Below are 27,750 nucleotides of genomic sequence, written 5' to 3'. Positions count from 1 at the left end.
TGGGTCTCTTGGCTATGCAATCTCTGGTGCCTGGCCATCCAGAAAGAGTGGGGCATGGACTTTCTTTCATGGTATAGGCATCAAGTTAAACCAAACAATGGTTGGCCAGTCTTTTTTTTATTTATTTATTTTGGTGATTTCTTTTTCTTTTTTTTTTTTCTTGATTTTTATTAAGCTCTACATTTTTCTCTGCTTCCTTCCCTGCCTCTTCCCTCCTCTTCAACCCTCTCCAGAGGTCCCATGCTCCCAATTTACTCAGGATATCTTGTCTTTTTCTATTTCCCATGTAGATTAGATCTATGAATGTCTTTCTTAGGGTCCTCATTGTTGTCTAGGTTCTCTGGGATTGTGATTTGTGGGCTGGTTTTCTTTAGCCACTCTTACAAGGTCTGTGCCACCATTGCCCCAACATATCTTGCCAACAGTAGTTTGTAGGCAGAGGGTTTTGTGGCTGCATTGGTAATCGTATTTCTCATTATGCAGCCTTCGTTCTCCATAAAGATTACACAATGAAGACTAGACTCAGTGGTGAAGGCTTCATGCAGTCACCAGCATGACTTCTCTACAGTCAGTGAACTGTGTGGATGTCTAAGTTCTAAAAAAATCAAAAATCTGGACTCTTTTTCACAACATCACATGGTCCAACAACCTCTAGCCAGGTAGCTAAAGAAGTATAATTTAAAGCTAAAAGACAGGCATACATTTTCTACAGTAGACCAATCCGGATTCATAGCTATGGTCAGGCAATGTTTGTTAATGTGTTTCGAGAAACTCCATCAAGATTTGTGCTGCAACTCATCAAAGAAATAAAAATACCCCAATACTTTGATAATATTTGCTAAATTGTAAGTTTGTGGGTGAAGGCATCACAGATTGAAGCTGCAGTTGAAATGCATCCCTAGCATCTGAGCCAATTCCTTTTCCAAAGCTGTGACTCTCAATATACCAATCATCGCTCTCGGTCCCCAGGTTCATATTTCAATTCAGTAACACCAGAAGCAAAATTTGCTATTGTGTTTCTCTTATGGGTTGTTATTACAAAGGCAAATAATGGAGCATGGAGAAAAGATACGAAAAGAAAGAGCGGGAGATAAAGGGTCAGGGAATATGCTCAGTGTAGAACATGTGTTTGGAAGGAAACAAAGATAAACAAAAATAGACATGTTCTAGAAGGAAGTGCCTATGTAATTCTTCTCACATATACATGATAATTTAGAACATGGGAGCTGAATCAAGTGTACTCCCACCAAAAACAGCCAATGATAATTTAGACATACTAAGAATGATTTGCCACCCTGGGTGGATCCCAGAGCTTGTATATCACCTCTGCCATTGTGGTACTAATCTCAGGGATAAGAGCTCCTTTGCTTGTAGACTAGAGTCACAGAAGAACCAAATCATGTGGGAGTCAGGACTAGGAGAAGATTTCCTTTCCAGTGCTTCACCCACACCCTCCATGAGCAAAGATTGGTCTCCAGCCATCCAGCCAAGAAGACACGATCCAGTGTCAACGCAGGCACTATCAGCAGCATTTGAGACAAAAGCCAGTTAATGTAACTTCAAACCATTGGCTTGTCTGCTGAGTTACAGCTCCTTGATAAGAAGCTTTTGAGACTCCGATCACATGAGTGCCACCATTTTTGTATGAAAAGTAATCATTTCAGGGACTGGAGAGTGGCCAACTGTGAAGAGCACTTGCTGCTCTCAGGGAGGACCCAAGTTTGATTCTAGCACCCACATTAGGAAGATTGCAACTGCCTGTTACCGCAGCTCCAGGGAATCTTACACACTCCCAGGATTCCACCAACACCTGTGTTCACATGTGTACACACCCACATGCAGAGATGCATAACTTAAGATACATTTTAAATAAAAGCATTTTCTGCAAAAATTTAGCTGGATAATTTGTGAAGTTGTGTTCTAGACATTGAGAGCAATGGGAGGTTCTTTCAGTTCATGGAAATATTACAAGTTAGTTTGCACTTTCAATATACTTAGAAAACTGTGTGTGTGTGTCCATAATGTGTATGCACTTTGGCAGTGAGAAAACGAGAATTAAGTAGAAATTTTAATTTTCTTTTAAAAGTAAGTAGTTTTATGCTGATGTTTAAAAAACAGAGTGTCCAAAATCTTAATATCACAAAATGTACTAGAGTCAAAATGATATAGGGATATTTACTATGTTCAGGAAAATTCCCATGAGGCTCTCATATCCTAGAGTGTGTGTGTTTAGTCTGTTTCCTTTTCGGTTCCTTTGGGCAGTAAGTGGAGAGTAAGTAAAGATTCATTTATCTACTGAGAAAATAGCTGTCAAAACCCAAATGATCCATAGACTGGGCCTGTTGCTGGAAGCGGGCTGAGAAGCAGTAATCAGGAATGTAAATAAGAGGATAGGGGAACTCTTGGGTCATTGTTCTGAAATCTAACTGGAAATGCATACAATGTTCTAAGGTCAATTGTTGAAGTTCCAGGAGCCGTCACTGAATGCTTATAGGTAGGATACCATCATTTTTATACCTTGTCCAAACTTAGAAGATCTTCAAGCAATGTGACTTCATTCCAGTGACTGCCGTCTCCCTTCTCAGGTAAACACTGTGGTTACTGAGAGTCATCAGGCTCCCAGAGACAAATGGGAACCTACCCCTTGACTAAAGACAGGCAAATCCTGCTACATTATCTAAACAGAACTATATTTCTTTTTAAAGGGGCTTAACTTTAAATATTTCTACATGATAAATGTCTGTCTTCTAATGGGATCTTTAAAACCAGTTTGTCTGACCCAGTTTTAAAATAAGCGATACCCAAATGTATACAATCTACACAAACATCCCACAGAACGTGACATGTACCCTCAAACAAACCTAGGGGAGACACTCCATTTACTCTAGTGATATTTCTGAAGTAAGCAGATTGTTTTCTAAGGTGACCATTTCAAATACTTCTGTCTAGTTGTTTCCAAGCGATTGACTTAACCTAAACTCCAGATGGCCCCTCATCTATTAGACTTTTCTCCTTCATATTGGGACTGGACCAAGGATGAATTGATAGCAACTGAGATAAAAATTTTGTTGCTAAAAATTTGAAGACATGAACTATGGAAAGAGAGCTTATCTATTTCGCCATTATTTACAGCATCTTAAAATGAAAGGGAGAGGGCGGATGGGGAATAATAGAAGAATTGGAGGAGGAAAAGAGGAAGGCATTCAAAGACAATTCTGAGAATACATGCCTTTCCACACATTTCAGTGGGTTATTGTAAATGTTATAAAGGTAACTGCGAAATGATAGAAATTTAACTGTGCACACATCTAAGGATTGTATGTGCTTTTTATTTCATGTGTACTCCTTCGTACATCTGGTATCGTGTATTATTGTGCTACTGAAAACAGTCTGATAACTATGGACTTAATGAGGTTTGTCCTAAGGAACCCAAACAAAGAAGTGCACCATTCTCAACTCTACTGCTATTTCATGGCTTTCTAAGTCTATTCAAACTGTTATAATGAAATACCATGAATAAAGTAGTTCACAAGAAACGTAAATTTTCTTGGTATACAGGTGGAGAGATATAGGATTCAAACAATAGCCAACCCAGTGTTTGGAGAGGACGTCCCTTCTGGTTCATACAGCATAGTCTTAGTGCAGTGGTTCCTAAGGCTGTGACCCTTTAATACGGTTCCTCATCTTATGGTGAGCCAGACCATAAAATTATTTTCATAATATCAAATCTGTAATTTTGCTACTATTATTAATTGTACTATAAATATTTTTTGAAATAGAAGTTTGTCAAAAGGGACATGACACCCAGGTTGAGAACCACCGTCTGTCCTAGCAGGTTAGCAACTTGCTACTCAGAACTTGATGGTCTTCAATCATAGCTTCTGACAGTTTTCCAGACTCTGTCAGCTGATTACACGTGTCTTCTGCCACACCTAGATAGCTAGGATTTTTAAAACAATGACATTTTTAAAATTCAGTGTTTGCATAGCATGTCAATAACTTGAGTGTGGACCATCATTTATGTGTCATGAAGATGTCTAATCCTAGCAACGATATATATTAATTACATATAGAAGTGGAAATCTAAAATATATTTAAAACAATGTTTAAAACCACAAAAGTGTTCTTGACAAAAGATTTTTAAAAATGATTAGCAAGATAAAAGCACCCTAATTTAATACCTACTGCTAACTTGCTTTTCCTGTATGTTTTTCCTTAAAATGTAGTCAAACGCAATTTCAGTCATGAGTATATTTTGTTTGTGTGGATGAGGAAAAGCATGGGTTACACAGTGTACATTTTGTTTTAAAGTACAGCTTATTTTGAATATTTTATATTCTATCTTGAGAAGGAAAGCTTATATTTTACAACAATTACTAGTTTTTAAGAATATTTACAAAGGTTGAGTTCTTATTAAGAAACTGGTCTCTTTCATATGTGAGGAATTCAAACAGAGCATACCCGTGTTGATTGATGGCAATATTAATTATTCCATAAGCATGTGTTGAATAAATTGTTTAAACTATGATAAAAAAAAATGACCAAAGGCTCAACCCAAATGAAGAATTGTCTACTTGATAAAAAGAACATAAGCTTCCATGTGAGCGGCTCTTCCTCGATTATACAACCAAACTCATACTTTTCTATTGACATGGCACTAGACAATTTGAAAGCATGTTTCTTTTCTAACATGGCCTTCCAGGTCAGTCAGTCTCACCTGGCCGGGTTAGAGCTCGAGGTAAGGAAAATCTGAAGACTTTCTCTTTGTTAGTTTCATGTTTGAAATAAACACCCCGAGCCTTTAAAAAATGTTATGATTTTCTCTTAAAACTCACTAATATCATAACTGCACTAATAAAAGCATAATGTATATTATTAGGTCTGAACTCTTGACTGCGGGTATATGTGCATTTTAGAGATGGCCCCTGCACTAATGTCATGAATGACCATTTTATAGATAGATAATGTTCTTAATCCATAATTCTTTATTGCTGACGGTTATTGCATTAGATGATGACCCGCAGCTATTAAGAGTCAGTTTTTAATATCACAACCATTTAGAAAGGTTAATGGACTCGGTTTTGCCATGTCACCTTTGGACGCTCCAGGTTGGGAGGTTATATTTGTGCTCCAAACTGCCAGAAAAATATCTACTTATTTCTTTGCACTCTGCACTTTTAGTCCTGTCATTGTGTTCGGTAACTGTGGGTTTGCAACTAAACGGAGAGCAACTGCTTGTGACACATAACACATTTCCAGGGCAGTAATACTCTTTTTAAATACATATTCTATATTCGGCCATTATTTTCCATTTCGACATAAGGGCTGAAATTTAAATTGATGTAATCTAAATCATTTGAGGGATAATCATTTGACTGTTCAAAAAGAAAAGACCCGTACTACAAGCCGCAGTTTGTTGGCAAGTTTTTAAGTTCTGCATGGTCATTGTGGAAAGTCATGGATCCCTTATGGAGACCTGTCCACTGTTTCAGAATCTCCCACAGGATAAACCACGTTCTCCGTAGGTTCAGTTAACTCCTCTGAAGAAGTCTAATCAGGGTTCCATGGGAGTCATTTGTCGTTCATTTGATGACCTTTATGCATTATTCTTCCTAATATAGCTTTTATTCCCATTAATTTCACTCATTATTTGTGACCCAGATTTGAAAGAAAAGAATTTTAGTCCCTTCCTTCCCATTCCAAAAGCTGCAAGTGATTGTGCACAAAGCCTCAATAATGGTCCATAGTGAATTGCACTTCCTTTTCTCTTTGTTGTCATGGATCCTCTGAGAACTGAGTGTGGTACAGCCTCCAAGGCTTATAGTTAATGGGATGCCACCAAGCATAATGCAAGCAGAAGCTTGATTCTGTACCAGGGTTGCCATCACTTACTTGGAACTTTCAGAATGCAGGTACCGGGTGACATGCCTAGCCTCTGCGACAGAGTAGAGACCTTGTTTGTGTGACTTCCTTAAAAAACAACATCCAAGCATAGGCAGGAAGCCAGACTCACCAGTCCCCTGCTGAACTAGCTGTTATCAAATTCTCATTGGCTCAAGGCCCTAGGTTCTATCACATACCACCACCACCACCAAAATAAATTAGATTTTGGAGGTTAACAAAATACCTGTTCCTGGAATCTTGGTGATTGGCTGTTAACTCACCAGTGACATTTTGCGTGAATTATCCTAATACGACACAGCGTATCTGCTTTCAGTCATAGACCTGGCCAATAATACTTTACAAATGTTTCCATTTTTACCATGTGTAGGTCTGAAATTCACACCTCCCTGTCACTGTGTGGCATCAGTCGGGCCTAGCCTTCTGTCAGAGGGTTGCTGAATGGTGGCATGTAAGAATGACATGGGTTCTCAAAGACGATCGTTTCACAACATCACTGAGAGACAAGTTCCTTTATGCTAAGATGACGCTCACTCAAAGAGTGTTTGGTAATTTATGCTAAATAAAGCAGCTTCTGAAGGTTGGAAATCAGCTCTTCTTGATAGAACAAAGAAATCTAGAGATTCTGATAGAGTATAGCCACCTCTACAGTAAAAGAAAAAGAAAGGCATTCAATCACCAAAGATGAGGACCCCTGTGATGACACAGAAGAGGGATATGAAATTTAAAGTCCACGGGAAACAGGAGTGGTGAAGGTTAAGTCATATTTCCTCTTTCTTCTCAGGATCGCTCCACGAAAACCATCACAATCTATCCTAAGACTGTAAATTTGGTATTTTGTACATTAGAAGGTACATTCAACTGACAATACTAGGAAATCCATTTTTACAACTTAACAATTTCTGTCAACATTTAAAAAATGTTTTGGGTATCCATTTCTTGGGAGACCCATAAAGCTGGCTTCTCAAGGCAGTCCTGGTTTCCGCTGGTTATTCATCCCCTGACTATTTCTCTCTTCCATTTCAAAGAAAGCTGCTGGCCATTTTCTCATCCTGTTTGCCTTGGTCTGGGATGCTAGGTGATTCAATATAATTAGGTGAGATTTTTTTATAGGCCCTCACAGGCTAACAAAGTAATAAATGTGGCAGTTCAAATAATGACAATCATAGTAGGTCAAGCAAGAAAAAGGAAACAAGAATCATGGGCTGGAATCGACGATTTTAAAGATATTGGTGCTGGTTTCCTTCGTGTTTGTTCTCAGATTTCTTATGGGATTTTTCTCTATTATGTTTATGTGGGAATAGTATCACTGTTTTGCTTGTTCCTGATTCTTTAATTCTAGTATTCAGTGTACTGATTAGAGAGAGAGAAAGAGAGAGAGAGAGACTCACATGCCGCTGTAAAATGAATCTTTGTCCTTGAGATTATATTTATTCTAGATCCTTCTCTAAAGAGGCTTCTGAGGCACACATTTCTTTGACATGTCTTTTCTCTCTTGTTTCTAAAATTAATAAATATTTCTTGTGGAAAGTTACAGAAAATGCAGCAAAATATGAAAGAAAAAGATTTCAATTTTCCATTAACTTACCCTAGGAGAAAGTCCCTACTGTTATCCTTTTGTCTTTTATCTATGACAAAATAGGCAAATTCATGTGATATCTATACAACTGAAATCATGCATTTTTAAATGAGCAATATGAAAATGTAACCAGGTACATATGGGTTTATCACATTTCTAGTAATAAAATTTTCAGTATAATGATTTTAAAGTTAAATCATAACAAAAACCTTCAATAGTTATAGAATACTGAGTGCACAAATACCCCTTAGATATGAAGAGATCTGTTTGGCTAAGAGCTTGTGAGAACATTTCACTAATAGCCACACAAGGAGCTGCATGACTAAAGTCCTATAACCCAGGTTTTTTTTTTTGTTGTTGTTGTTGTTTGTTTGTTTTGTATTCATTTATTTTTTTTTCCAGTGACGTTTTGGTGAGAGAAGTCTTTCCCATCAGCCACCCGTTGTGTATCTCAGTTTGTACCTCTTCGTGATCTGTGTAAACAAAGAAAAAACGCACACATTTTTCCCTTTCTTTTTCATTTCTAAACCTCAGCTCTATTCAGGATTTTCCCATCAGCACCCAGAAATGTGGAATCTAAAAGCTAACAAGTCGTGGATCCCAGCATGCTGTGTCTTTCTTTTTCTTTCCCACCCACTGCTCACTCCTTTGTTTGTACAATATTCTTTTATTCTGAGCAATATAACATTTGGGTTCTTGTAATAAATGCCTTCATGTGAAGCAGTTCTGCTAAGAGAATGTTATTAGACTGTGCTCCCAGGCAGCACACCTCCGCACGATCAATACCAAGCCAGGCCTCAGCTCATTCCCTTTTTGCTTAAATTCCCTGCAAATGTGCAAGAGAAGCAGCAGAGGGTGTCATCAATCACAGGCCACTGTGACATATGCTGAAACCTGACCAGGGCCGAGATGTTTTAATAAGGCATCCATTAAAACCCTCAAATAAATTGCAATTTGAAATCAGAACATAATACCAGCCAAGTTTTCCTCATCCATCTTGTGGCATGTCATGTAATGTAATTGTGTTGTTAATTTATCCAAGAACTTTCTTAGTACAGTGTTTCATTGGCACTGCTTAATTTCCCTGTAGACTATTTGTGTGTCTGTCTGTGTGTGCACGCACATGTGAGAGACAGAAAAGCGGAAGGAGAAAGGAATGAGATGGAGAGTCTGTAATTATTTCCTGTGTGTTTATGTCTGTTTCTGTGTCTGTTGGTCCCTTGGAGGGAATAGTCCCAATTCTACTTGCCATGGTATTAGGCATTAGGTGAATGCTAGCCAGGAATTTGAAATGTTTGACATTTTGTCAATGGTCCCTAAGCACCCCAACGCTGCCTGGCTAGCTCTGGCCTACAGCAGGACCACACCCTTCCCTATGTAACTTGCCATCAGCATGAACTCCTCCAGAGGGCATCATTCCAAGTGCCTGTGGATCCTATCAATAAATATTGACAAAGTGTACAAAGACCACTTAAGATAATCGCACTATAACACTCATAGAAAAGGATACTACTAGCTGTGGGTCCCCCAGCTTTTGTCATATGTGAAAAAGTTTTGGCAATGGTAAGAAAAGTAAGCTATAAATCAATACAAGAGAATACGAAAAATATGTCTTTGGAATAAATGTCAGTGATTAACTTGAACACACACACACACACAGGAAAGACACAGGGAGGTGAGAGCTCATGTAGATTTCTTTGTCTCTGCAGCATAAATCTAAAAGGTAATGCAATTCTTTGTGTAGGGCTGCCTAAGCCGATTCCATGCCTTTGCTTGTTCTTCTGGGTACCCTTACCTAATCTACCCTCTCTTCTTCTGTATGAGAAGGCACTGGAAGGCAGAGGGTAGATCCACCCCAAACGGACCATCTGTATTCAGGGTAACTGTGATGCCGATCAAATGTTGATTGAAACCTGTCAGGCGCCCTTTGTGCCTACTCACGTAGTTGCTATTTTATTACCAAGTACAAAAGAGTTGTCTGAGATATAGCAAAGAAATGAAGGCAATTAAATTTAAAGTATAACAGTTAACAAATTAGTATCCATCTCCCCCCCCCTCCCCGTTACTGGTCCTTATGTGTGAGCTGGTGGAAAGAACATCATATACTACCTGCACACAAACCTGCCCACTCCAGCCTCTTACTTAACACTATGCAAACAATTAGGCGAGAGCCGGGTATGAGAGGTGCCAGGGAGTCAAATTAGTTTCTTCTCTCTGCTAATGGATGGCCTTTGTGGCTTGGTTCAGGTGCTGAGATTCACTTAATCTGAAAGGCAGGGAAGGAGGGGAAACCCCTAAAATAATTTTATCTCCCTACAGAGAAGACGTCTGGCTACCACCTGCCCAATAAATGTCAATTGTGTTATTGTTTTAAAACATAAGGAGCCCGGTTCTGAGGCACTGAAAGCAAGGTTGAGAGTTACAGGAAGAAGGGGGAGTGGAGTCGCTTCAGAATAGAGGGCGAGTCAGAACTGAATGGGATCCGTTGACAATTACACCAGAGAGCAGGCTGCTCTCTCTCTCTCAGAAGCTCTGCGAGCACCTCTGCGAGCATTTCTGAGAGGTACTGACGCCTCATCCAGCTTTCAGCTGCCTTGTGATACTCGGGAGAAATCATGTTTGGTTCCCTGTAGTTGAAAATATTTTGAGGTTTTGCTGAAATTTGTTTGGAACCGAGAATGTCGCACCCGAAGCAACATTCGAGGGCTCAGAACCAAAAGGAACTGGATGGAGCACACAACAATGCTGCCTCTCCGGCTCCACGTGAGCCTGGGCTGCCAACTGTCACAGACTTCTCCCGGGAGCCCAGCTCAGGCTTCCTGGCAGTCCACTGTAAGCATTGCTTCACAAGCATCCTGGGCAGTTTCGTCATTTTACTGTCGGCCTTACCTCTCTTGATTTCCTTGTCCAGAATCGCAGTCATTTGAAGAACAGCATCCCTATTATTCGATATGCTTTCTTTGCCTTCAGTTGCAGCTTAAAATGAATTCTTCCTTGCATTGATATTTAACCACTATTCTCGAAATGCATGGAAGGAGTAGAACATTAAAGACGTGGGACATGGACCTTTAATTCCTCTTGGGTATTACAAGGGCAAGAATGAAATGTCAGTTCCCAAGGTGATTACACCGTGAACGTTGCCAAGAATGGAATAATTGTGTCCTACCTAGGGCGTGAGAAATGTATACATGGAGAGATAAAAGCCGTATGGGAACAGACAGTATAGGGTAAGCACATGTACAGCACAAAAGAATTCAATTGGCTAGATGACACAGGTCTCTGGCCTTTGTGGAAATCAATGAATTGCTGTTGAGGTGTCTTTTGAAGCAAGGGAATTTGAGAGCATAAAGGCTTGACTCTCTTACCCACTGAGGCTTGTTCAAGTTAACCTTGGGATACTTTTTAGGAATCTGATTTGTTTTCCATTTCGATTTCCTTGTTTCTCGCAGCTTCCTGATTTACAAGTCTGCATCTTCCCCTGCCTTTAGCTAAGCGTGCCATCATTTAGCCACCCTCTTGGCAATTAAATTCAGCTGGGCTCTTCCGTTATCTTCAATCTGCATCTCCCTGTTTCTAAGCTAACGGGTGCAGTTGTGTTGGACATGTTGTGAATGACCTTTCCCAGAAGCTAAGATACCTGCGTCTGAATTCAGGGAGAGGTTTCATGTTTGCAAAAAATTTCCTAACACTTTCTCCTGAATTCAAAGTCGGATCCATAAAAATCTTCCAGCAGAGCCATTCTAATTTCAGAAGCCTGGTGAGATGAAGCCATGTGTTATGTTATAAACACCCCAACAAAAGAACTTGGATCGTACCATGCTCTGTTTTTCCCCCAATGTAATTTATAAATGTTGTTGATTCTGCTTCACCATTCAGAGACTCCTGCATGTGTTGCTTTTCCAAATTCTCTACTTTAAATTCCTTAGAGACCTGTAAGTTCTGGTTTTATTAAAGAAATAGGTTACCCTCATTCCCACATACCCCCCACATACTCCCCACCCTTCCAAAAACATTCCCCATGCAAAAGAACTAATAAACCAAGTCAGCCGCACTCAATGATATTGTCAAGAAAACCCCAGGAGAAAACCATTTAAATTTCATGGCATAAATCTCAGCCCTTGGCCAACCTTCTCTTGGGTAAGTGGGAAGCACAATTCTCATGCTAATTCTTCACTGAGCCCCTGAGTTTTATGAAAGCTACATTTTATCTGTTTGGTTATCAGCAGTCACCGTGTAACTGGAAGTGGACTCTATTAGCACCATGTACATTTTATTACGGCAGTCACGGTTCTTGGTTGACCCCTTTTCAGGTCCTATACAAAGGAAATGAAAATGTTTTATATTTAATACAGCAGCATATAACAAGAGGCTTAGTTATTACATAGCGAGCTGCAGTTTTATTCTTTTGTTTCAGCTATTACTCTGAAGTTGAAATTTCCTAGCACTCTTTTTTAATTGCTTGCTTTAGAGATGGCGGTGAATAAGTGGGAATGTTGCTCCTGTGACTCCTACCAACTTATCCTATCAAACACCAGCTTTTAAGGTGATATCTCAGCTTCTTAGAGACAATTTTGAAAACCAAAAATCAGCCAGGCAGTGAATGTAGATTGAAGGTATGGCAATTTCAAACTTCTTCTCAGGTCCTCTGATATAATACCTGCTGGCATGATGACTTCATGTGTGCCAGGCTTAGGTACTGAGCTTGCCATGTGTGTTCTTTTGTTTTGTCACTGCAGTAGCAGAAGTTACAAAGCAAGTGGGTATTCTTCACAGTGTTCACTTTGAGGCCTGATATGGTCCTCTAATTGTCCACTATTTCCTTGTAAAGAGACAGATAATGTAATCATTACTGGGACCTAGGACTGCCTGACCCAGGAGCCTGCTCATCTTCCTTTTGACATTTCTAGCTTTATAGTAAGAGTGATATATTCTCTGTTAACTTTTGAAAGAATTACTTCTGCTGCTTCTTTATTTTAAATTGTGATCCTGTTTTCTGTAGTCAGAGGCTGCTTATTAATTTCCTGGCCACCCAGACCCAAAATAATCACACAGAAATTGTATTAATTGCAATACTGTTTGGCCAATAGCTTAAGCGTATTGCTGGCTAGCTCTTATGTCTTAAATTAACCCATCTTTATTATTTTATATTTTATCAAAAGGCTCATGGTTTACTGATACTGATGCACAGGCATCTTTCTCCTCTGGCAGCTACATGGCATCTCTCTGGCTCAGTCTTCTTTTCTCTTCTATCTGCTCAGAATTCCCACCTTGCTCTATTCTACTAAGCCACTGACCAAAACAGCTTTATTCATTGACCAATAAATGCAACACATATACAGAAGAAATTTCCACACCATTTCTCCCTTTCTGTTCAAATAAAAAGGAAGGTTTTAACTTTAACATAGTAAAATTAAATATAAAAAAAAAGGTATTAAGCAAGAATTACAGTTACAATATTTATATTTACTTTATCCATTATTCTAACTAAGGAAACTATAATTATAACTATTTTTAACTCTATCAAAGACCACTAGAAGGATATAATATTACATAAGTAAACAGGAAGTGCATTGTAAACAACTTTTAAAACTCTAGAATTGACAGAGACATCTTTCTGGCTGGACAGTCACCCAAAGTTATTCTGTAACATTGTGAGATCCATCTTTAGCTACAAACCCACAGTACTGAACAAACTTTTCATGAAGCAGAAATTGCAATGACAGTTCTGCCTATATTGGCAATTTGTCAGTCACTTTCTTCTGTGTCCTGCAGAATGTCTGGCAGTCTCTTTCATGAAGCAGGAACCCTGAAGGACCCTCTCACCTTTAGACAAGTTTAGTAGTCATTTTTCTGTGGGTCCTACATGTCCAGTTTTGTACAGCATCCCATCAAGCAGTCCAGGTAAGAGCATTTCTTGCCCAAATGGCTAACCAACTTCATAAGGAGCCTCTTTGATGCCCATCTTCCTCTTGAAGTAGATTAGTGCTGCCTGGAGAAGATGTGTCTCATTGTCGTGAAAAGTCCTAAGTTCTTTAAACATTTTAAATGCCATATTCTGTAAGTCTTTGAAAGTGTTGAAGATTATCTATCTAACTTAAATAGATCTCTATATATCTAGAAAACCTAACTAACATGACTACAAAGCTTGAATATTATAGATTACTATCTATTAGTCTGTATTTCTTAATTATACATTACATTTCTGAAGTTAGCGAGCCGTTTCATTAAGTCTCTGTCTCCCCTGCTCTGTACCCATTGGCACAGAGTCCTTAATTGGACTCTGCAGAAGGATTGTGTTTTCCCTGCTGCATATTATAACATTTTAAAATGCGGATGACTTAAATGCTTGTCTTCCCACAGGTGTTGACCAACCTATAGAAAGACTCTGCCACTTCTTCCCTCCCAGTGATAAGTCCTGTGCTTACTACAAACTGAATTCTTTCCATGTTAATTTGTCCAGTTATGTTGCATAATTACTAGATTCTCTTTCATGGAGCCAGCAAATTAATTGCTATAAACTTCAGTTAACAAATTGAGAGTTTGAGATATTCACTGTAAAAAAAAAAGTGTGTGTATATGTGTGGGGGGAACCTAACAGATTACTTTGCAAAAAGATAGATAACAATGAATTTAAATTGTAGAAGTCAGAGAAATAGATGTGCATGTAAAACCCTACAGGAGCAGGGAGAATCACCCAATTTATTTCCCCTAGTGAAGTCAGGAAGGGTGGTGAAGAGAGCAGGGAATTCATCTGTATACAGCAAAGGTGTCCTCTGCTTTGGGAAACAGCATGAACACAGAGGTGGGAGAGCATAAACATTTAGGAGACTGGTTGGGGGCATAGATATAGGTGGTGAGACCAAAATGGAAGCCTGGGCTGAACTCTCCATCTTATCTACCCAATGCTAAGAAGTTCAGGTTCTATCCTATGCACATTATAAATTTCCTCAAGTCATCAGTTTCAACCACAATATATTCACGACTGTCTTGTGTAAGTTTTCTCAATAAATGAGGAAACACTGTATTGTCTTGTTTTTTCTGGGCCAGGAGTTTAATTTTCATGTGAGACATTTGAGTCATTTGCCTTCTTCCTGGATTGAAAGACAAACCTTCCAGAATAATGATCATAACTATGACTTGCATCTGTATAGTGTTTTATACCTTCCAAAGCAAATAGTTTCCAAGAAAAAAGATAAGTGATTTAATTTGATCCTCGCCACAGCTTTGTGAAATAGATAGTGAAGTGTTGTACTTACAAAGGAAAAATACAGAAACATTAATTTATTTTTTGATTTCATACAGCAGCAAGACCACTAGCTATGCACCATTTCCTGCCTCTTGTTTATATTCATCTACTTACAGAATTGCTGTATGTAAGACACACACACACACACACACACACACACACACCTCTAAATCTCTTAGCAGATAATCTGAGACTCTTACAGAAAAGAGGAAGCCCACATTTGTTAGAACACACCCGTGAGGCCTCCCGCAAAATGGGTATGAGCTTTTTAGTAGCGAGTACCCTGCAGACACAAGAAACAGTTTACAAATTCTTTTCTGTGTACTAGGTTCTGACTGACAGATCCTGTTTGCACATTTCAAAGGTATGCTGTTTCAGGATAGAGTTTTGGCTTCAGTGAATTTGTTTGTATGCTAGAGACATTTGATAACCACAAAGGATTAATATCTAACAAAACTAGATATCATACCAAATAATTAAAAGTATTATTGAGGTTGATGGCTTTATAATGTATGATAATGTATGATGTTAATCCTTTCTTGAATGTCCTTAAGCCATCTTCATTATTATACACAGCTCACTCTCACTAATGAAATGACAAGATATCTGGTATTTGAGTACCCTGCTGCAGTCTTATAGATTAATATAACTTATATATAATAGAAGTACCATAGGTTTAAGCCACACAAACATAGTCATCATGTGAATGGGGATATCTGGGCTTCTCCCTTCAATATGTATGAAAGAGAGAAGGCAAGAGAGAGAGAGAGAGAGAGAGAGAGAGAGACAGAGAGACAGAGAGACAGAGAGACAGAGAGACAGAGAGACAGAGAAAGCTTATGTCCATGAGTGCAGTGCCTGCAGAGGCCAGAAGAAGACTTCGGATCTCTTGAAGCTGGAATTACAGGTAGTGAGTTTCCCAACATGACTAATGGAACCAAACTTAACTCCCCTACAAAAGCAGCAAGAACTCTTAACTACAGATCCAGTGCTCCAGATCCAATACCTATGCTTCTTAACAAGAATGGATAACGCCTAACAGATGAGATCATTTCTATGCTTGAGATAGTGATAAAGTTTGTGTAGCATCTAGACTGGGATCAGGAGCCTGTAAGATTCAGTAAACTACCTCTATAGTTATGGACAAAATTAAGGCTGTTTTCATTGTCAGAACTTAGCTGCTAAGAAACTGTCAAGAAATCCTTGAAATTGGAAGCTGTAGCACACACTAGCATCAATCAGAGCAGAGTAGTTCTTTGGGTCCTTTCTATCATGCCGTCTTCTTCTGCCCTCTCACTGTGTCCGTCAGCTCTATTCTCTCACAGTTTATTGAAGTTATAAAATACTTATAGTTTACAATATTGAGATATAGTCCCCAGGGGTCAAAAGAACATTTCGGAGTGATTAAAGCAATCAAAGCTTTGTTAGTGAGACATTAGACACAAAATGCATAATGGAGACTGAGACTCCTCCTGCTATCTCTGATGTCATACTGAGGCATGAGGATTTTCTGTCGACTTAGATATGAGGACACATCTTTTCCTTTCTTAAGAACGCACCTGTAGAGACAGTCTAATAAACTTTTCACGAGATGCATGCCCTTGGTGTGTGCATTTCATCATGTAGGTGGCAGCAATAGATATAAGAATCAGTGTCTTGGTCTTTTAACTCCCTCATGCCCTTTCCTATGCAAGGGTTCCAAGGCTAATGTTCTATGCTAGCTCTTCACCTCTCTTGTCCATGCTGACAGTGTAAAAAGCTCCTTCGTGTCAGAAAATGGAATAATTTTTAATATTGTTGTCTGGCATGCCTCTTGTTACCAAAGTGCCACAAATACCTTTCTCATTCACTGATCTCTGTTAAAAATGAAGTTACTGAGGAGGGTCGTTCAGCTCATGATAGATTTGAATACAGCTTTCTTAGTAAACTGTGTGGGGGAGATTTGAGATTTCCAAAAACAATCTCGATCTTTTTATTAACTTTTCTCTTTGAATGAGTCATTCCATTTGGAGAACCTTCTACCAGCAAAGCAAAACATTGACCTATCCTATGAGCAAAGGAGAGACCAGAGATTCTAACTTATGTTTGTCTCAAGCTGGCATGCCTGGTATGCCACTTGAATATGTAACTCATGTTGGTGATGATTGGAATTTATAAATACAATGCCACAGAAAAATATGTAATATTTATCATCAGGTTGTTTATCAATGGTTCAGCTTGCTTTGATTGATTAGTCCATCAAAAGTTACTTTGACGCACAGGTTAAATGGTGGACATTTTAGAAAATGAAATGAATCAAATCTATAGATGCAAATATTTTTGTTGTTATTGATTCCTTTGGTTTGTTTCAGTATGTTTAATTTGGAGCATGGTCTTTCTATGTGGATCAGGTTGGCCTCAACTCTGTTTTGTAGCCCAGTTTAGTATCCACCTTGTTATGCTCTTTCCCTCACCCTCCTAAGAACTGGGATTATGGGTGTGAACCACTGTACCCAGCTGAGCAATTTTAACAAAACATATTCAAAGCATGTGATGATTGGAAACAATTGTTTTTTTAAAATATATTAACAAAGACGTTTGAAACTGGCAACATTTTATTTTCCAAACTCTAGTTTAAGTGATCCAAAGCTAAATAATGTCCTTCGAAGAAAGTGCACAGCAAGAATAATTACCACCTATTTGCGAGGTCTTGGGAGCCTTCCCAGGAACTGTGGCCATGAATGACTGTAATGACTGGTAGCAAAGCCTTTCACGTGGCAGACTGTCTATCATTCTTTGCTCTCAATAAAGTTGAAGGAGCACTTAGTCAACTTGTTAGATACAGGGCTCTAAAAATATTTTTTGATGATGAATCACACTATGATATTTTGGCATAGAACTACAGCATGAAGAATTGAATGCCAGTTCTCTGATGAAATTCCTTGCCTGTCTAACAACCTATTTGTATAAATAAGGTTTTCCCATTCCTGTATCTATAAGTGAGACAATGATTAGAATTGGTGCTGATCTCTATTTCATCCTGGCATTAAAACTTATGTACAAATACATATTATATACAGTAATTGAAAATGAAGCAGACACATCCATCCTTTTAAGAAATGTGTGTATAATGAAATAGTAAAATTTGTTATATTTGATAGTTATAGTAGTATGCAACTCAGTCCAACTGTTTAATCATTTATTTACTGATATAAACAATGTGTAGAGTAGGAAATAAATCTGAAATGATATTTTAACTATAGAGCTTTATGGCAAAATATTAAATAATATTTTAATACACATTCTTGTTATATAGAGATAATATAAAACAATAAATAAAAGAATATATAGGATGAACATATAAAGTCAGTAGGAAAAGTCAACATACAGTTCAAGAAGAGAAAGGAAATCTATGAAGCTCCCAACTTTTGGAGACTGTTTGTTTGGGCTACCTCACATCCCGTGAAACCTAAAGGAGGTTTTACAGCATATCACATATGTGTGCACGCACACACACACAAACATACACACACAAACAAACATTTGAAAAAATAGCAATACAACCAGACACAGCCATTCCAGGTCTAAGAAGAGAGGAGATGGGGAGGAAACAGAAATGCCAGACAGGGAAAGAGAGAAAGAGCCCTGTGAAGCTGAAAATCATCTTCACTGAGTGAGGGTCTTCAGCAACAGTCAGATCTGCACCTAACATCTGCTGAAAGCCTTCTGCTGTGAGAGAGTGCAATAAATACACACCCGAAGAACCAGATTCATCACAGTATCTTAGATAGACTAAAGTTAAACCAAAAGCAAACCCCTTCCAGATGCGATTGTTTTTCATCAATACAGACCTTCTGAACACAGAAGCTCAGACCCAGAATGCTTGCTGCTTAGAAAAACTAACACATGTGTGTTCCTATGGAGATGCTGCCCTCTCTAGTGCCCTTATTTTTCTTTTCCAGTGGAGTCCAACAGACATGATTAATATAAAATTTAATGGGGATTTGGCCATTATCCAAATGTACACTAAGCAAAGGGAGTCGGGGACATGACAGTGTGCTGACTCCACAGAAAGTCCCTTTGTGCCCATTAAGAAGAGTTGAGTAAGGAGTTAAGGATGAGAAGCTAAATGCTATCCAGATGTATTAGAGAATCGATGCTCACGAATACAGATGCAGACAAACATGCTCATCTATAAAGATTTTAGAGATCACATTAAGGTACAGTCTTAACAAAAGGCGCTTAGGTGAAGCCAGTGACCTGATCTCATTGTAGACTGTTTTGAAAAACCCAATCACAGGCAACATTTTTGAGGTCCTCCCATCAAATGCTGTCCTAAATGTGTTACATTAGTTCAAGTGAGCCACACAGCAAACCTACACATGAGATTACCACTGGTCCCAGTTCAGGGGCGGAGGATCCCAAGCACAGAAAAGGTAAGCAACCTTTCAAAAGATCATCAGCCAATAGAAGGTAGAACTGAGGTTTGGGTTCTTTCTTTCTGATCCCATACCCCTGAACTTATGGAAACTCTGCTGTTAAAGACAAAGAAATGTATACTTGAAGGTAGATTTTGAAATGTGGCAAGGGCAGATGGAGGGGGGAGTTGGGGATAGTTTGGCCCTCTGCCTAGAATTAAACATTCGCTAATATTCTTTCTTCTGTTTCTAAGTAAACGGCTCTAACACACTTATTTTATTATCATTATTTCTATCTGACATGCTGTGTAAGAACATCATGATTTAAAATATCTTAATAACAACCCAAAGAAAAGAACTTAAAAGTGATGTTCGGAGAGAAAACAGATGGCAACCAAGTGCTAACTCTGAATTCTTATATTTTTGTGTGGCGAGAAGATGTAGTTGGTAAAAAGTTATGCTAATAAGCAAAATGTTCTTATATTGTTTTGAGCTTATTATTCAGAAACCCTTTCTGAGATCTTTAACGTGTTGAAATAGTAACCAAAAGTAGATTACATCAAAACAAACTCAATGTTTTCCTGAAGTTTATCTACTTTAAGCAGATTTGTGAGATTCACGGAGTTCAAAATTAAAAGTTACCCATATGATAGAACAGTTTCTTGTTGTGTAAGGTATCTTCTCTTAGCTAATATGGGCGGGGGAGTTGTTGATGTAAATGTAGAACCCATGCTGAAGTGGTTTTAATGATCCTGTAAATTCCCTGGGCCAAAGGTTAGCAGCTAGGGCACTTGAACCCAGGATCCTAGCTCTTGGGGAGGCTCTCAGATGGCCTTGAAGTGTTTCTGCAGTTTTCCCAATTTAACTATGGCTGAAGCTTTAGCTTCCTGGAAAGTTTTGCCCTAGTTCAATAGCCCTACTGTCCTTTTCTTCACCCCATTCTGAATGACAACTGTTCCTTCCGTTTTGGCTGTGGAAATAGTACTTTGGGATTAAAAAAAAGATAAGCAATCTCCCAAACTCCCTACACAATTCTACCATAAGCATTTATTCCTATTCCTGGTTTGACCTTGTGTTATCCTCTTAATCCAGCTGCAGTGATGTATTGTACTGGCTGCCTGCCACACGCAAAAGTCTACGGCGGGACATCCTGTCGGAGGCAAAAGGCCAACGTGGCCTATTTTTTAGCAGCTGGATTGACATACCCAGACCCCAAGAACAGCAATAGTAGTATGTACATGTATATATTAAGAAATCACACACACTTATTGTATGTGCGTGTGCACACAAGCATTATTTGTGCTACATATGCTGTGACCTAGAGGTGATGCTCATGGCCACACAATCATGTTCCAGATGTCTTACACACTTCCTCTTCTTCGTTTCATGTTTGGAGTCTGAAGCCATGCATCCAGTGCTTCACTTTCTGTCCCTCATGGCATAAAAGGATCTTTTTCAGTCTTAGGGTACTCCCAGAGAACAACTGGTACCTCCTTCCTGCACGGACGTGTGTCACGTGGAGAGTCTGAAAACAGTAACACACCTCCTGACTCACAAGTGACTGGCAGAATGTTGAATGCTATATTTTGTGTTTCTGTGTTTTTTACTTGCACGGCATTTTTATTTTTATAAGAAAGTAGAGGAAATACCGACCCAAGTGGATAGCAATGCAAACCTTAGACTTCAGACCTGGAGGTTTAGCGTGGCTTTGCCTCTTCTCTATAAATCACTGTCCTGAATGCTACTAAATCTAGCTAAGGAAGCTATATCAATATTTTGTCTGACAACACAGACACAGTTTGGAAACAAGTGAGGGAAAAAAAAGGTTACAGGCCCTGGAGATTCTTGGATGTTTCTCTAAATCTCCTATGTAATTAAAGAAAGCAAATTTGGATGGAATTTTAACAGATTAAAAAGAGAGTTGTAATGAAGCCAGGATTTCCTCTTGAAGAATTTTTATTCAAAAAGTGTCTGGGATGTCTGTGTACTCAGGATAGCAGTGTGTGCTTTAGATGAAAACCATAGAAGCACGGCTAAAGTAAGACATTTCTGATAAAGAGATTATTTTAAAATATGAATATGTGATCTAAATGCTTTAAATATCAAAATAAGTAATTAACTTTCAACATTCTCTTTGGTATTCAAAAAATCTGTCATTCAGCATGTGAGTCTTCCTGTTATTTATCTTGCTTTATTGCTTTAAATATCTGTAGTTTTTCTGTTTGAGACTATATTCTGATGATGAATCACTTTGTTCTGGATAATTTTTTATCAAAAAATAAATAAATTTCTTGCTGAACTATACAATATTAACAATACAGTTGCCTAAGCAAGACCTGCATAACGATCATATCAGATGGCATGCCAAAGTGGATGGGGGAGTTTCACAGGGTTCCACAGCTAGTTGAAGAGCTACAACCGACCGATGGATGTTATGAGAGGGAAAACCAGTTTTCTCCAAGATCTAGCTCTCTGATAGGTTATTTGATCCTATGTGGTGAGCCTTAAACACATACATGTAAGAGCAACACTAAATGGTCTCAGAAGCACGCACACACGTGCATGTGTGCTGCGTGCTTGTATGCATGTGTGTGCATCAGTAATAATTCAAGAAGAGACCATGAGTTTGAAAGGGAACAGGGGAGAAAGGAGGAGTTAGAGGGAGGAAAGGGAGAGGTGAACATGATTTAAAATGCAGTAATCATGAATGAAATTCTTCCCCAAAAAGTAATAAAAAAAATGTCATAAAATTTTGCCTTTATTGAGACCCAGTGGTCAAATCCATGTATCCAATTATTCATCTCATTGACAAAATGACACACATGGGTCTTTGTTAATGGCATTTTACATAATGGTAATTATGCATAGAATAGCCTTAAGTTTGAGAGCATATCAGAAGAAAAAAATTATTTGATGGAGAAAAATAAGGTAATATGAAGACAGTTAAAAGTGAGCATAGTTCTAAAAAATAATTTGAGCACAACAGAAGCACACAATTAAAAGATGATCTAAAGATGCAGTCTGGAGAAGGTAGAGACTATGAATGAGATTTTTACCTAAATGTTGTAACTTAGCGGTGGTGATTATAAACTGGAAGCCGTCCCAATTCACTTTATTGATACAACCTCTGCCAAGCTAAATTTTATCCGCCCCGAAAGGTCTACCCTCCAATGAAATCATTCTGTTTCTAGTGCTATTCCCGTGATTTCTCACAAATCAAGAGCTGTGATGGCCACACACTGCAGTATTCTGATGTTCACGTGTTCTTTTAATTTTATTAAACTGGGAACACCTTGAGAGTAGAAACTTTCTATGAATCTATAAGTAAGTACATTCTCTTACTCAAGGCAAATGCTTTATGAAACAATGGATGGACAGACGTGTGGATGGATGGATGGACGCATGGATGGATGGATGGATGGATGGATGGATAGATGGATGGATGGATGATAGATAAGAACATCAGTTGGATATTCAACATTAAATGGTACACAATGTGATGAACCATTTCATACCAGCCCTTAATGTACCCTCAAGGCTACATGTAGCATCCCCTTCCTGTCAGTAGCGCTAAAAAAATCAAAGATGTTAATCAATACTTCCTTTAAAGGGTTCTTTTCTCTCCTTTAACTAAATTTAATAGTAAAGAATGATTTGCAATGGTATTCAACAGCCTTTCTATCCCCTCTGGGGAGACAGGCTTGTGTGTTATATAGACAAGGTTGTCCTTGAACTAGAGATTCACGACCTCTTTTTATGAGAATTTACCTGATAGGTGTGTGTTACCACTAGGGAATACAATTATACAAGGCATTTTGAAGTATTTTAAAGCAGTTTATCCCACTTAAAATAAATCTGTACGTGGAGATTAGAACCCACCAGGAATCTGAAAGGCCAGGCAGCAACTCTTCAAAATGACTAAAAAAAACCCTTAAAGTTGTGTATGTGCAAAACAGTTCAATAGCAAGCAAAAATTGTATTTTTCCTATCCCAAATTAATCCTTTTTATGATATCAACCCTAAGCAAAATTTTCCAGAGAGCTTTTAACCAAAGTGAAAAATAATCACCTAATCCTAGGGTATTGTTTTTAAGTAGCATGTGGGGTTTTTAGAGGGTTGAGTGACTTTTTTGTGAAGGTGACAGAAATTTTTGAGTATTTGCAGTATCTATGTAGCTCAAAATTGCACAATTATTTATAATATACTTTTAATATTTTAACAAATTGTAGCAGATTGTAGATATGGTTTTTGGACTATTACCACTGATCAAAACAAATAGTTCGTTCCTTTTTTTTTTTTTTTTTTTTTTTGGTTTTTTGAGACAGGGTTTCTCTGTGGCTTTGGAGCCTGTCCTGGAACTAGCTCTGTAGACCAGGCTGGTCTCGAACTCACAGAGACCCGCCTGCCTCTGCCTCCCGAGTGCTGGGATTAAAGGCGTGCGCCACCACCGCCCGGCTAGTTCGCTCCTTTTTATCAAAGAACAACAATGTGCTCTCAGTGGTATGGAAGTTATTTACAAAATAAATTGCAATCTAAGCTTTCCCTCCACAACAACACTTTACTATGAAACACTTTTGCTATGGTTAATGACTTTGAAATTATAAAAAATATCTGCAATATAATATGTGGGACTGTTTCCAAGCAGGAAAACATAGGAAAAAAAAAACAAAAACCAACACAACCACAAGCAATACCAAGCCAAACCAAACCCCGTGGTAATTAGAGTGTGTTCCCATCACTGACTACCAGCTTTGTCTTCTTATTTTCTGCGTGTTTCTCCCACAGTCTGATTCCATAGACCCTCTACACACACGCACACACACACAAATGCCCAAATGTGCAGGTGTCTTGTTCCCTGAACCTTTTTTATTTATTTTTTTTATCATAGGTGACACTAATCCATCATTTTATCAAGCATAGACTGTTACCCACCCTACAGGTCCTAAGCTTTGCCGCTCAGTCATCTCATTTCCCTCAAAGCACCTCCCGCAATTAGCTCTAGTCAAATTCTTCACCAGGAAACGGACTTCCATCCATTTATTTTAACTTTAAGCTCCCTGTCTGCCTTATTACCACTTTACCTATTTTATAATGATCGTATTTAAAAAAAAATAGTGTCTATCATTGTGTCTACTTTATCACCTATTTATTCCTGAAACACATTTTAATGTGAATTTTGAAACCTTAGGTGAGAAAAAAAAAACAAACCTGTCTCACCGTCTCATTAATTAAGTGGTCTTTCAGTTATTGTATCATCTGATAATGATTAACTACAGCCAATCATTGATTACAAGTTCTTCTTGAAATCTATGATCACTATGACTTTCATGATCAATGTTGCCCTGCTTACCCAGGTTTCTTCCTTCTTCTCCATGGACTGCTTCTCTCTTCATCTCTTATATACTCCTTGGTTTGTGCTTTTCATGTATTTATTTTCATTCTGATTACTCTTCAATGAACCCATTTAAATAAATGGCCTAATGAACCAACTGACCCCATAAACAGGTGAGTGATCACTAAGTTGACTGTGCGTCTAAGTCTGAGCTCTTTTGTATGATCTGACCCATATTTGTGTCATGACCAGCTATGTCATAACACAAAAAGAAAGGCCCATAAGTTTGTGATAAATACAGGCATTAAACAAAATGTCAATAGTCACTGAGATCGTTTGTAAATTTTGAATCTTTCTAGTAATGTTAGGCCTGGGTGATTTTTCTAAAGATGAAGAATCAAAAAAAAAAAAAAAATTGCCAGGCAGTGGTGGCATTCGCCTTTAATCCCAGCACTTGGGAAACAGAGGAAGGCGGATCTCTGTGAGTTTGAGGCAAGCTTGGTCTATAAGAGCTAGTCTAGGACAGGCTCCAAAGCTACAGAGAAACCCTGTCTTAAAAAAGAAAATAAAATTATGCCTCTAAATGAGAAGAGGGCAAGATACGTTGGTAAATGTGTAGTTTGTTTAAACGGACTTTTAGAACATGTAACATGCTTATTTGAGTTTTGAATTTGAACATAATATATGCCAAAGCGGGGGTTTAGTCTCCATGCTGTGACTCGAAGCCCAAGCTTTCCCATTGTATTGCCCAGTGACCTTTACACATCTTTACCTTGGTCCTGAGTCTGATGAAATCCTTTGTGAGCTGTACTGGCCTCCTGTATGATCTGGTGATCTACTGCCAGGGGTCAAGGTTCAAGCAGGTCAAGGTTTGATGGATTCAATGGCTTCTGTTCTCTTTTTGCTGCAGCCAGTGCTGAATGCTTGCATTTGCTGCAATGTTCTCTCATCTCCTTAGGCCGGTCCTCAGCTGGCTCTAACGCCATAAAGCCTCAAGGAAAAGGGCTTTCATTTACCTTATACCTAGCCAAATCTTTTCAGTGGTGGGCAGCTCTGTTCTGAGAGAGTAGCTTGGGAGTGTGATCTTAACCTCATTAGGGATAATGCCTGACAATGGTGGCTTCTTAAACCGTGCTTCCTTGAAACTTCCTTGAAATTCTCCAGGGCACGTTTCCCAAGGTCCCAAGCTTTCTGCACTCTGGCTTTTCCTGATCTTTGACTCCATGAGGCCTTGACCCACCTGAACCTTGACATCCTGAGTGTACTTCCTGGAGTTGGTCTGCTTGCCTACACTGTTAACCCTTTCCTTCGTAATCCATCACTCACTGACTGTTAGGTCACCAATCGGACAGATGTCAAAACAGCTCATTCATGTTTCCGAGTCTTTCACTATTAATAAAAAAAAAAAGTTAAAGTGCAATTACCTTAGTATTTTAACAATACTTTCTGATGAAAATTAGATTTAAGTTTTATATATTTAAAAACCATGAATTGATACACATTTATTTTTACTAAATACATTATACAAATATTCACTTTCAACACTGACCATGAAGTAGAATAAACTACTTGTGTTTTTCTTCAAGAACTCACATAGACATTATTTCTGTGAATTAAGTACATAGGACCTCTATTTGTCAAAATTTCCACCAGTTGTCTCTTTATCTAAATTAAATAAATAAAATTGAGAGTTAATAAGAGTATACTTTGTGAATAAATTTTATAAAACATCACATACTGACCCACGCTAATTTAAAACTCCACTTCTGCCATGTGTAGTTGTGGAAAGTTCATTCCTTGTGAAAGGCTGGACTAGGAGGATTGCGTGTTCCAGACCAGCCTAGTTTACATAGGATGACTTGAGCAAAAAGGATGTGTGTGTGGGGGGGGGCTCAGATCTAGCACAGCTTACTGCTAAATTACTTCCCCAATGTCCTGGGTTGGATCTCTAGCTTAAAAAGCCTAATTTCCTATTTTTGTTATTTCTGTTGCTTCTTTGTTTGTTTTCTTTTGAGACAATGTAGGCCAGACTGGCCTCAAGTTTACTATGAAGTGAAGAATGGCCTCAGACTCCTGTTCCTCCTCCTTCCACCTTAGAGTCAGACGTCACCATACTCAGTTGAGGGACTCTCAATTCTAAGGGGTAAAAATATGTTGGTAAGAGTTTTCTGAAAAATTCTTATAGGTCATGAAAATTTGATGAGAAATTGTTGAAGATAATCTTTATTAAAGTCAAAGGAAAAATCATGCAATTGACAATTACTTTTTTCAACAAAATTAACTGAACAAGTGTCTAATTGCTGGGATATTTTGTTTTAAAAAATTAATATCAACACTATTTTATTCTTTACTTTTTAAGATTCAAATTTTGATCAAGGAGAAAAGCAGATACTTAGCATAGATATTAAAACACCTGACTTATCAAGAAAATTTCTTTGTTGTCTATTTTGGGCTATCTTTGTTGTGGGGTACAAATGTTATAAGAAAGACTGAAAGCCACAACCTTACATAGGCAGACAAAAGGAAGACGAAATCTATTTTGATCAAACAGAGTCTAGGTATGTGTTCGAAAGCTTCTCCATTTGTTCAGCAGATGTTCATATAAAATTTCTGTGCATACATATTTCAACCACTGCTAGTTATCTGGAATTTACCCGTAGTCAGCCAAGACGGAGGGGAATGGTCTGAGATAGTCTCGTCGGAGTGCCAAATAGGCAAATTCAGATGAGAGTCAGCAGCTGAAGGGTAAAGAAAGTACAGAAGGAGAGAACGGGGTGCATTATGACAAAGCAGAGGAGAAAAAACAGCCAGATGGTGTGGGAGTTGGCGGGATTCATTTGTTTCAAGCACAATGTATAGTCTGAACTTTCTTTGGCTTGGTTAGCTCAGTACTGGCAGAGTAAGACTGAGGAGGGTTTGTGAAGAGTTTCCCTTCCTGTTGCTTCCAGGAACAATATGACATTAAATACCAGCGATATTGGAAGCCTCAAACTCTAGGCTTGCTCTCAGTTTTATTAGCAGCATGATTCAGGGAAAGGATGCACATTCCTCGGAAGCTCAGATCTCACAAATAAAATAAAATGTCACGAGGAAGGAAAATAAAAGGGAACATTTGTTAAAATCGTTTACGTCTGTTTTTATAGGGGATCGTGGGTTTTGCTTCCTTTTGGATTCTAAATCATCTCTGACCCTCTTTGCTTGGGAGCAGATAAGACATGACCAGAGGTTACATACGACATCCTGCTTGAATAAAGTTTATAGGGCTCACATCTTCACAGCTCTGTGTCTCAAGTGC

The sequence above is a fragment of the Chionomys nivalis genome, chromosome 9, assembly GCF_950005125.1.
Source record: "Chionomys nivalis chromosome 9, mChiNiv1.1, whole genome shotgun sequence".
In the NCBI taxonomy this organism is placed as follows: Eukaryota; Metazoa; Chordata; class Mammalia; order Rodentia; family Cricetidae; genus Chionomys; species Chionomys nivalis.
The sequence above is the reverse complement of the archived record's forward strand: the minus strand, read 5'-3'. Positions refer to the sequence as shown.